The sequence below is a fragment of the Amblyomma americanum genome, chromosome 1, assembly GCF_052857255.1.
Source record: "Amblyomma americanum isolate KBUSLIRL-KWMA chromosome 1, ASM5285725v1, whole genome shotgun sequence".
Taxonomy (NCBI): Eukaryota; Metazoa; Arthropoda; class Arachnida; order Ixodida; family Ixodidae; genus Amblyomma; species Amblyomma americanum.
The window spans coordinates 314349907-314361583 of record NC_135497.1 but is presented as its reverse complement, the minus strand read 5'-3'; positions in this window follow the sequence as shown (position 1 = coordinate 314361583).

Below are 11677 nucleotides of genomic sequence, written 5' to 3'. Positions count from 1 at the left end.
TTACGAGAGCTTTCAATATGGCGGTCGCTGCCGACCGATTATCCGCGACATGGAGCATTCTAGGAACATTTATTTCGCTGCAGCTGAACGCTGTGGCCTGAAGACTTTGACCAAGACTGTACGTGGTGCTGTGTATGTAGCCTGTCAAGCACTGTCTGACCAGAGTGTGTTTGGGCTAATAGTGGGTACTGATTTGTGAGTGAGCTTCCTTGAGCTCTTGGTAAGTGTTCACTGCCCCTAGTGCCGTAAGGCGAGCGTTCGAGTTAGGTATCGGAAGGTCAGGTGCTCTCTTTATCAGTTATCGTTTGATGACGTCTATATTGTCGTTTCCATGTTTGCGCACGTGGAGGTAGGGCGCCGAGTACAGTATTCGACTGATGACGAAAGCATATGCCAATCGTTTGGCATCTTGCTCCGTTAGCACCCCTTGGAGACGCGGTGCACCATACGGCCCACCTAGTCTCCAATCTCGTGGAGTTTGTCCAGTGTTGTGTCCGCCCGCAGTTGCTGATGGATGCACAATCCTAGAATTCCTATCTCCGGTGCCGCCTTGATAGCTGGCAGGCAGTTATAAGGAAATATTTGTGTTATCTTTAGGCGATGTGCTAATGTGTACAAACTCCGATTTTGTGGGTACACATTGGAGGCCCCAGCGCGTAGCGCATGCGTCCACCACGCTAGCCGCTGCCTACAGGCTTTCCTCCATCTGGCCCAGATTTCGCTTCGTAGCCCAAGTGATGATGGCGTCGGCGTACAATGCATGCTGTAGCACTCCGACATTCGCCAATTGCGCGGGGAGGTGCATCGTCCCTATGTTAAAGAGCTGGAGCGACAGTACCGTAGCCCTGTGTTGTGCCCCCTATGCCCATGCGATAGGGCCTATATCCTTCGGTTTGCAAACGAATCAGCGCGGCTCTGTCCGTAAGAAAGTCTTTGATGTGATTGAAGGTATTGGAGCCGTAATTGGTGGTGGTACTGAGGTGTTTCATTATGCGCTGACGGCGGCTGCCTGCCGCGGCGAATGTCTCGGCTTTCTTGTAGCACGTACTGGCACTGTCTTTTCGTTTTCGGCACGTGTCGAGCGCTGGTCGCACAGGTTGCCATACATAAAAATTGGCATAAAAATACATAAAAATAGGAATCACCAAGAGGAGGAGGAAGAAGAAGAAGAGGAAAGGCAGCCGTCTATGATACACAGCCGAAGCACTGGTTCCAACGCGCGACTCCTCCATGACTATCTGCGAACGTCAAGCAACGCTTCGTGGTTTTTTTATTATCTGATCAGAGGAAAGGCGAGACACGTAGGTCAGAGTAACTGCGAGGTGAGCCTTGAATCACATTGTTCGACGCAGCTGCGGAGGCGAGCGAACACCGCCGGCTACGCGCGCCGCAGCTGCCCGTAGGCGCGGCGAGTAACATGATGCGACGTCACAGCCACACTCCCGCTCCGCCACTTGAAGGTCATTCTTCGGAATGCAGAGCTTCCGCTCTGAAAAGCGGCAAGGGAAGCAGGACGCGCTTTTGGTCGTGAAGAAAAGCTTAAGAAAGGAAAAGTTTGGTTTGGTTTATGAGGGTTTAACGTCCCAAAGCGACTCAGGCTATGAGAGACGCCGTAGTGAAGGGCTCCGGAAATTTCGACCACCTGGGGTTCTTTAACGTGCACTGACATCGCACAGTACACGGGCCTCTAGAATTTCGCCTCCATCGAAATTCGGCCGCCACGGCCGGGATCGAACCCGCGTCTTTCGAGCCAGCAGCCGAGCGCCGTAACTACTCAGCCACCGCGGCGGCGGTAGAAAGGAAAAGTGGCCGATGAGGGACGCTCACCTAGACTCATGTGCGGCGATCAGTATCTATTACCCGGCCCAGATTACTGTACGCATTTCCATAAGTGCATTTCATGCTTACATCTACTCTCGACAACGAGATAGTCTGTGAACTTTTCCTTGCTTGCGAAAAGCTGCTCACTGCTTCACTCATGGAAGGAAAAGTGAAACTTCACAAAAACCGCACTGGAAAGAAAGGAAAAGCTACCGTGTCAGAAATCCAGAAGAAGCGCACCGAGTGATCATGACTCTTCTTTGGCACATTCGTTTATCTTTAGAATTGGCAGTGGCTTGTAAGACAGCAAACGTTGCCCGTCTTTACCTGCAGTAGAAGTGACGACACTTTATGAATTGACGGCCTTACTCTAACAGACGAAGCTCGACGAGAAGTCTGCACAGGTTTGTGTCTACGATTGTGGAGCAATGTCTCAAAACGATAACAATACTATACTTATTCCAATGCGATCGCGTTGTCTCACCGCGCTTCTGGCTACCGTACTTTGTTACTTTGTCTTGAGACTGACTGTAACTAAATAGCCCGCAAACTGTGGGGTACTACATCATGACAAGTTCATTTCACCGTGGGTCGCATCGTGTATTTGTACTCTGTGGCACGAATACTTAGTGGTGATATGATGCTGTGGGACGCTAAGATTTTTCAAAGCTCACTTCAGTGGAGGCTCACTGGTGGGTCACGGCACCCAAGAAAATCTAAGGTTGGCCCCCCGGTGGACCACGACGCACTGGGGATATGGCCCCTGGAATCACTGCAGCAGTGACGGGATTCAGAACACTGATCTTTTTCGGGTAAAACCGAATTTCAAAAAGTGAATTCGATGTACTGTTGCCGTTTTCTTTTTTTTGGTATGAGTGGCCTCCTTCTTTGGGCGACACCTGTTTTGCACAACCACAAAATTCGAACTGCGATGGAACCAATGGAAGCAAAGTACTGAAGTGCTGAAGCAAAACACAACCTTCGTCCGTAAAGTTCCGAGACTGAGTGTATTAAAAAATGCGTTTAACATTGAAAAATTTGTGCAGCATCCTTTCGAAATAGTCTCCTTTGCAGTCTATACACAACTTCCAACGCTTCTTGAGGTCTTGGAAACAGTTGGAAAACGCTTCTTTTGGCAGGGCTGTCAGCTCCTTTGTCGTGGCGTCTTGAATGGCCTCCACGCTCCCCATCCAGTGACCTTTTAGGGCACTCTTCACACGAGGAAACACGAAAAAATCACATGGGGAGAGGTCAGGCGCGCATGGCCGATGTGAATGTACAGTAATTTTTGCTTGGCGAGAAATTTTGTCATGCTGAAAGCAGTGTGCGGCCTTGCGTTATCGTGGAGATGGCTCGATTTTCCAGATGCCTATAAGTCAGGAGACGGCGTCGCAGTGTATTACGCATGTGTCGGAGCACGCGGATATAAAACTCCTTATTTACCATGCGCCCTTGCGGGACGAATTCATGGTGTATGACACCTGTGGCATCGAAAAAAAAACTCTCGGCATCGTCTTTGTTGTGGTACTCTTTCGCCACACCTTTCTCGACGCCGGAGAGCTTGTGGACCGCCATTCGGCACTCTGCCTCTTCGTTTCAAGATCATATTGAAAACACCGTATTTCGTCTCCAGCAGTGATGCTGTCGACGAATGTAGCATCCTTCTCTGCCTCGAAGAGCAAATCTGCGCTCACTGATGCCCGCGTGTCCTTCTTGTCCTGTGTGAGGGAGTGCGGCACAAGTCTGGCATTCAGCTTTCGTTTCCCCAAGTTCTCACGCAAAAGTTTGGTGGAATGTTGTCGTACTAATGTCGAGAGCATCTCATAGAATGCGCACTGTAATGATGCGGCCTTGCTGTACGATTTCCTTGATCCGAGCCACGTTGTTTTCATTCCGCGAGGTTGAAGGTTACCCCTGCCTTGTGTCGTCTTCCACCGACGTTCTCCCCGAAACGAACCTCTTGTGCCACTCGAAAACCCGCGCCCGCGATAATTTCTCATTGCCGTAAGCGTCACGAAGGAGCTCGCACGTCTGTGTGGCTATCTGGCTAAGCTTCACATAGAATTTTGTTTACACGCTGTTCGAGATGGGCGTCCATCTCTCCACATTCACTCATAGTAGAATGCGCAAACGACTAGCGACAACGTATCTTTTACATGTAGTGTCATCTAGCCACTGCCACAGCAACTAACATAAATAGCTCAGGTTAGCCCGAAAAGATGGAGCTACACATACGCACCAGCATTATTTTGGGGAATCATTTCTAGAGAAGAAAATAAATCAGTGGTCGAAACTTTACGGACAAATGTTGTACTTTCGTGCTTCAATCTCAGCATTGCATTTTTTTTCATCCATACACAAAACTCTGTGAGCTCGTCGTCATCTCCAGCCGATACTTGATTTATAGGCAATAGCACGTATGCTCGGTTCGCTGCAAGCTGTCCTCTGCGGCAACTGTACTGTAGCTTAGAACAAGACTGTCTTTGAACCTGACGGTGCACGTTGCATAAATTCTGTCAGCAAGAAACAACGCACATAACACGAAGGGAAACACAGAAAGGAAGATGCTGACTTGCGACAGAGGTATTGACATTAAAATCTATTCACCAGGGCATACTTTTGGGAATCCGGTTTTGTGCTTAAAGGCAGAAGTTCAGATGGGACAACAAATAAATCAGAGGTCTGTTGAATGATTACCATTAGGCGTCTACTGCAAAACCACAAACGAGGCAGTACGCGGGGACATGGGCGGGGCATCGTTCGAAGCACGGGAAGCGAGGAATAAAATATTATATGGAGGACGCCTGAGAAAACTGGATGATAGTAGGTGGTCAGCTAAGCTGTCTAAATACTTATACAGAAAGAGCGTTGGCTCACAGCGAAAAGGACTTGAAAGCTAACCAGTAAGTATGCAGGAAACACGAACAGAGAAATAAAGAGGTTTAAGCGACAGCTAAAAAACGCAGAAGGTAGAAACTTAATTAATTCGATGGAAAAGAAGCAGCCTGTGCAACTATATAGAAGCTTGAAAAGGCAAATCAGGAAGGAACCATTCTATGATAACTTAAAAGGCATTGCCCTACTCTTTGAAGCTAGCTGAGGGTGTTTATAACGTGAGGCTACAAAAGGATATTTAACCAAGAAGACGACACATGTACATTGTGTCGTAAATCTGTAAAAACAATTGAGCATTTTATGCTAGAATGTGGCGGTATCCATCAGGATGTTGATGCAGTCACAGTCACTCTCTATGAGGAACTAGGGTTTGGAGGTAACAATTGTCATGGGAATGAATCCGCGGTTGATTTTAGCAAGAAGTAATTGAAACATTGGTACATAAAAAGCAGGGCGGTGATGTAAGGTTACCAGCTCAGGAATAAAAATTGTGTTCACAAAATGGCGATTTTATAGATACTACTGTTAAGTTAGGCGCATTGCTTAGGGTAAATAAGGGAAAAAAAGATGCCGCCAGAGTCTGGAAGACGAAGACACGAGCGTTAGTTGCTTGGTTTACTAGAATTGATATTAATGAGATTAAATGGAGGTACACCAATGAATAAACGAATTTGACATCTTCGATTTATAAGTGACGTCTCCAAGCAATCAGCAGCTGGATATATCAGTGAGGTCACTAATCACTCAACAGTTCGATATACTAGTGACGACACCAATCTATGACCAGTTGGGTTGCTATATCGATCTCCTATGGGGGCCATCATTTTGAATTCCTCGGACTTCCGCGCGAAGGGAGGTGGTAGCAGATCCTAATAAATCGATAAACGTTATGAGTAAGAGCTAAAGCTCATAAAAAAGAAGAGCATGGTGGTAACTGTCACTAACACGTTTGAAAAGGGATTATCCGTCCGTCCGTCCATCCATCTATCCATCCGTCCGCAGATCATGTTGCAGTGTGGATACCCTTGTGATATATCAATATTCAGATCCCTTATCAAAATTTACAGATTACCATTTTCATTGACGTAGTTTAAGTATTTTGCGGAGAAAAATAATAAAACTGAATGCATTACTCACAGGTGACCAATATATAACACAAAACAGTGTCACTGCTTTTGACACTCCGAACTTCGTAATCGTTTGAAGCAAAGGAATGCCATCCTGTAAGGCGGCAGTTCGTGCTGATCTTAGTCATTAACAGAACACCGCCTCCCATTCGAGAAGGTTCAGATATGAAGGCAGACAAAAAACACATTTTCTACTCATCTAACACTGTCATTACCTCTTCTTACTTCTCTTACCATACCGCTCCTTCCTGGAGTGCGTGGCTTCACTCGTTCTCGGCAGATTATCCGCAGGCCTTGGTGGAACAAGCGCTCTTCTTCACTGGGCCTTAGGGCTGGCATCAAAGTTTTTTTTCCTTCCTGCCTTATGCCCAGTGTGGTTTGAGAACCACGACGCGAGGGAAGGGATGCAGGAGGAAATGAAAAACGAATGAATGAAACGACGTTTATTGCACATTAGAATGCACGGAAGACGCTACGGTGTAATAGGGTGGGAGTATTATAAAGGAAAACGGTCAGGCTGCCTCTTTTTCACTAACGCACTTCCTGGAGGAAGATAGGTGGAGGCCGCGCGCACGTTGTGGCTGTTGCGGAACCGATCATCGACCAGCGGCGCGTCCTGGTCCTTGAGGAAAATCAGGAGTGCCCGCCAGAGCTCGATGGCCCGATCTAGAGGCGTCGGATCCGGGCAGACCCAAGTCCGGAGAGAACGAGGCCGGGGTCCCGGCTTAATAGTGGCCAGGGTACGAAGCCGAGGTAGACGGAAGACAAAATGAAAATTGGTTTCGAGGTAATTAAAGGTGCGGTGACTATTTCACTTCTTGGTGGACACCTCATACGCGCCTTTTAGATGAAAAAAGTTCCAATGCGCTAGCATTAGTAAGGCCATTATCGGAAAAAACCGGCGTCGTTGATGGTTGGAACGCTTGGTGTAATAGAGTGAATTACTCAGAACTACCACCGAAGAAGAACATTGATGACTACTGGGCATCTTATTTGAACTAACTGAACAATATGCAAATAAATTAATTGTCAGATTGCAACATTACTTGTTTGTGTGAGTGAACTCAGTTCAACGAAAATTGGTTCAATACAAACTTGAAAGTTCTGGGTTCCGTGGTCCTTTACTGATCACTTGTAGCACTGTTCGTTGGGTTTGCAGTTTCTTCTCTTGTAGTTTAGAAAATCTGAAATGGAATGCACCGAGAGGGGCTCTTGGCGTTAGATGGCGTCTGCCAGAATGGTCGTTATGTCGCTTGCGATCCCTCAAAATTTTGCGCCGATTGTCCTGATAAGGAAAACTTTTTCCATGTGGGTACATAACTAATGCTGAATGACTTTAGGGCCTTATATCCGAAGTTTCTTCTCTATATATTAGAGTAGAAACTTTTCAAGAAGTGTCTGCCTTCTTAGTCCTTGTAGCGAATGCAATAAATCTGCCAAAGGCGTCCTAATCACTACCACCCTAAACTTCGCGCTAGTCCCTGTCTAAAAATGATATTTAGGAGCCGATAATTGCATTTCAATGCCCTGGACTGCCTAAGCATGTGGTGGTTGTGTATAGTAGTCAGAGAAAGACCAAAAGGCGTATGCATTTTTAATCTGGTTTATAAATGAAGTCCATCTCTAGAGTTTCAACGTTTCAACAAGAGTAGTTGACATTGTCTGAGCAAAGTGTTCATCATTGGTGGGGATTATACAGTGCCTTATAATACGCGCCAATGACGAACGCTTTGCCCAGATGAAGACAAGTCCTCTTGTCAAAATGTTGGAAAGCACCCTGAGGCTTTCCCCTCCCTTATTCACTTTCTCTGTGTCAAGAAGTCTGTCCTCTCTCTACTGTAGGGTTTCGAGTTATGTCAGTGTAAAGCTCAATCTTATCACTACCCAAAGATTGGTTTGTAAGCTGCTAATTGAGTTTAGGTTATTCTGAAGATACACGTTTCGAAAGCCTTTGGAGCAATAATAATTCATCTATCGTTCGCGTCACTATCATCACCATTTCCACCACAGCAAGCACAAACCATCACCACTACCTCTCCTGTGAAGTTACAGTACACTTTCCAGATCGCATTTCCATTGTCTGATACGCTGTAACGGCTTTAGGAAGGTGAGCTTCCTTTTCACACGATACGTTTCCTGGAATTATTGCTACGTGAATGAGGATACTGATACGTGGATGAGGATTAGTGATAAACACATCAGTTTTTTTAGTTTCGAAGTCTCGATTGCCCTAGGCGCTGTGGCTCAACAAATTTAGAGCATCTAGTGCGCCACTCGAAAAGCGCGCGTCTGTGTTGAGCGCTCAACAAAGCTCACTTGTAGACACCTCAACGTGACGCAGAGGTCCCGTGACCTCCTCTATCCCACGCGTGCTGGAGCAAATCTCTAACATCAACCAGGCCCCAAATTATAACAGTTGGAAAGATGACTGCTGGAAATTAGTAAACCAGCTTCATAGTTGCATGATTCACCTTTTTTCTGACGCCCACGAACACTGGTACGCCGCAAAAGCTGTCTTTATGCCTCAAAAAGACAGATTTTTTAAAGTTAGCTTACTTCGCTCACACACCTGGTATAAACGAGATCAGCGCTGCAGTGCACTGGAACTGACGCTAAGCATCAATAACATCGATAAGCAGCAGCGCAGGGCTTCGTACATGTAAAATAAATGAATTGCGGCTTGGTAATAAAACAAGAAAAACCTTAATAACGAGCTGCAAGATTTCTTACGCAAGTGACCCTTTATATGCATTTTGAGTGCAGATGGGCTTGTGCGGCCTGTTTGTCTAGAGCGAGGAAGAGGAAGCCGTTCTGAACGGCTGTGTGTTGAAATGCTTCTAGCTGGAAACTGCGCATCAGCGGTTGGCCGAGGTCTTCCGGCATCTGAAGTTGCCACGGACTCGTACAAAGTTGTCCTCTCTCGACTACCTACCGGTAATGTTGTCCTCAACACCGCCTTGGAACGCTGGAGATAGGATTGAGCGGACGCAGCTTGTCTGCGCTCCGTGAATTTCTCGTCCTGTGCGCGCAAGATCCATTCGCAGTTCCACATTTTTGTCCGGATCAGACGTATAACGTCGAGAACTACTCGACGATACGCTTTGATCCCAAGAAGTGACTTTCTTGGCATTATGTGGGACTTTAAAGCCCAAGCCAAAACGTGGGATCTCTAAGCGTCGCAAGCACTTCGGCACCGGGCCCGGCGTTCGTTGCCGCGTTCGGCCTGACCAGCGAGCAGCTACTCCGCTACGGCTTCGACTATGGATGTGGACCACACCCATGGCTATGACCCCGAGTCTGGAGGATTCGGATGTGTTCCGAGCAGCAGCAAACAAGGCGAGGCGAACTTCGATAATTCACAGTCAGAACCTGGATGGAAGGCGATATACCTCAGGGCAGGACAGCGTGCACAAGGGCACTCGGCTCCGAAGGCATACGAAGATGACCCGAAGTCACCAGCAGCGGATCCCACGAGCCGCAAAAGGCCCCCGAGACTGCCTGACCTCGACAAGTATGAATTTAAAGTAATTATCAAGCCGAAAGACCGTTTGGACCTAAAAATGTGGGGTGGGAGTGTACACCCACCTAACGTCGTATTCGAAAACGCATTACGTGGCAAGACGCTACGCGCCAAACCTTACATCAGAGTTATTGAAGAGCAAAACATCATCATCGCGGCAACTTCCCATGTCGAAGACGCCACAGTACTTGCGAAGATCGATCACATCAACCTTGACTGGAAAATGTACCACCTCAATGCCTACGTGAGAACACCGCAAGACTCATGCAAAGGGGTGGTGCACGGGATTCACCCCAACGCATCAGACAGAGACCTAGAGAAAGACTTTTCCTCGGAAACCCACGAAATATTAGGCGTCCGAAAGCTCGGAAGATCCAACTCGGCGGTGATACTGTTCAGTGGATACAAAGTCTCTTTCTTTGTTACGTACGGGTGGATCGAGCGCAAATGTTTTCTTTATAGGAAAACTAGACCGTTTTGCGTACTGTGCGGCAGGGAAGGACATAGACCGGACGTCTGCCCCAGCCCAGCTGAATCGAAATGTGACACGTGCGGCAAGCTGAATCTCGGGGAAGCTCACGATTCCAGCCCAACTTGTGCGACATGCCAGGGGAATCACCACACCTACTCAAGGGAATGCAAAGCAAAGTTTCTGGATCCCATCAATAAGCCTAAGAAACATCAACATTTCGGTTATCAGGAAGAGAAACCGACAACCAGTGGCACCAGCAAGAGCTACGCGGCAGCTGTACGCACCAGCCGAAAAGAGCAGTTCGAGAAGAAGGAATCTAGAAGAGCGGCCTCCAATTCTACATCCAGGTACAGGTCAAGATCTGAGTCTAGTCAACGTCGCAACTCGTCAGGCCGATCCGGAACGGAAGAGTCAAGACATCATAAAGAGCAGGGGACCACCAGGTCGGTCTCCTTTGCACCTAAGGCGGATCCACCGGCACAGGAGACGCCACGCACCCGAGAACGCGGACCGTCTTTTGAGAAGCAAGAAGGCTCAAGACACATCGTAAAGGTGGGCTATGCTGGGTTGCCTCCATCCCTCCCCGGAAACGCGATATCTAAGGAGTTTAATGACCTGAAAGCAGAAATTATTCAGCTAAAAAAAACAGAACGAGGCGTTGCGAGCTGAACTTAAATTGGTCAGGCTGCAGTCACAAACAACTCACGACAAAACACCCGAAGCCCGGCCAAACTCACAGTCAGTTTATGAACGCGTCATTGCAGAGCTGAGGGCTGACAGAGAGGAGCAGGATAAAAAGTTCCTACAAGTTATTCAGATGGTCACATACGAGCTCTCAAACGAGTCCGCCAACACTAGGAAATACATAAACTCTGCCATTGCCACAATCCGAGACGAATTCAAATCGAAACTCAACGAGTGCAACTTCAGAAATAGGAAATCCAAATATGCCGACAGGCACCCCCTTCCAGAAGAGGACGAATAAGGACCATGGCACATAGGGGACAGGAAACAATTATTTGGCAATGGAATTGTCGGGGATTTAAAAAGAAAAAAGCAAGCCTTCAATTTTTCATCGACACGTCGGAGACGCCACCTGCTGTAATAGTACTTCAAGAAGCAAATACGGTCATCAGCATGAAGGGGTACAAAACTTTCCAAGACGAGCATAGCCTTGGAATACTTGTTCACAAAGAGTTTACCGCAACGCTGCAAGAACCGCTAGCCGAAAATATCGAACATGCTTACATTAAAATTCTTCCCAAACACAGGGGAAAACGCAGTTTGCACATACTGAACGTGTACAGTCGCCCCAGGAACTCATGTCGTCAGATAGCCACGCTATTTATTAATTTTATCAAGAGGGTAGGTAAGGACCCCCTCGTCATAGCCGGTGATTTCAATGCGCCCTATCAAGCATGGGGATACCACTTTAACAGCCCGAAAGGTAGGAGGATCTTTGAGATCGCTAACAGAGAAGGGCTAACAATCTTAACGGATCCCCTGCAACCCACCAGAGCGGGTAATAGCGTCAGCAGAGACACCTGTCCAGATCTCACGCTTGTGAAAAACTGCCTGCAGGCCACCTGGTCTAACACTGGCGAGTCCCTGGGCAGCGATCACTTCATCGTCTCCTGCACTGTTCAGGGAGTTAAATGTCTGAAACCATTTGGCAAGGCTAAGATTGTGAACTGGGACTAGTGGAGAGAGGAAATCGCACGTCTCCCGGACAAGTATGTCACAGATATTGAGGCATGGACAGCGCTGCAGATGAAAACCGTCGCCAGGCACTCTACGACAGCGAACACCACGGAGGAAACTCCGGCAGTTGATCCGCACCTG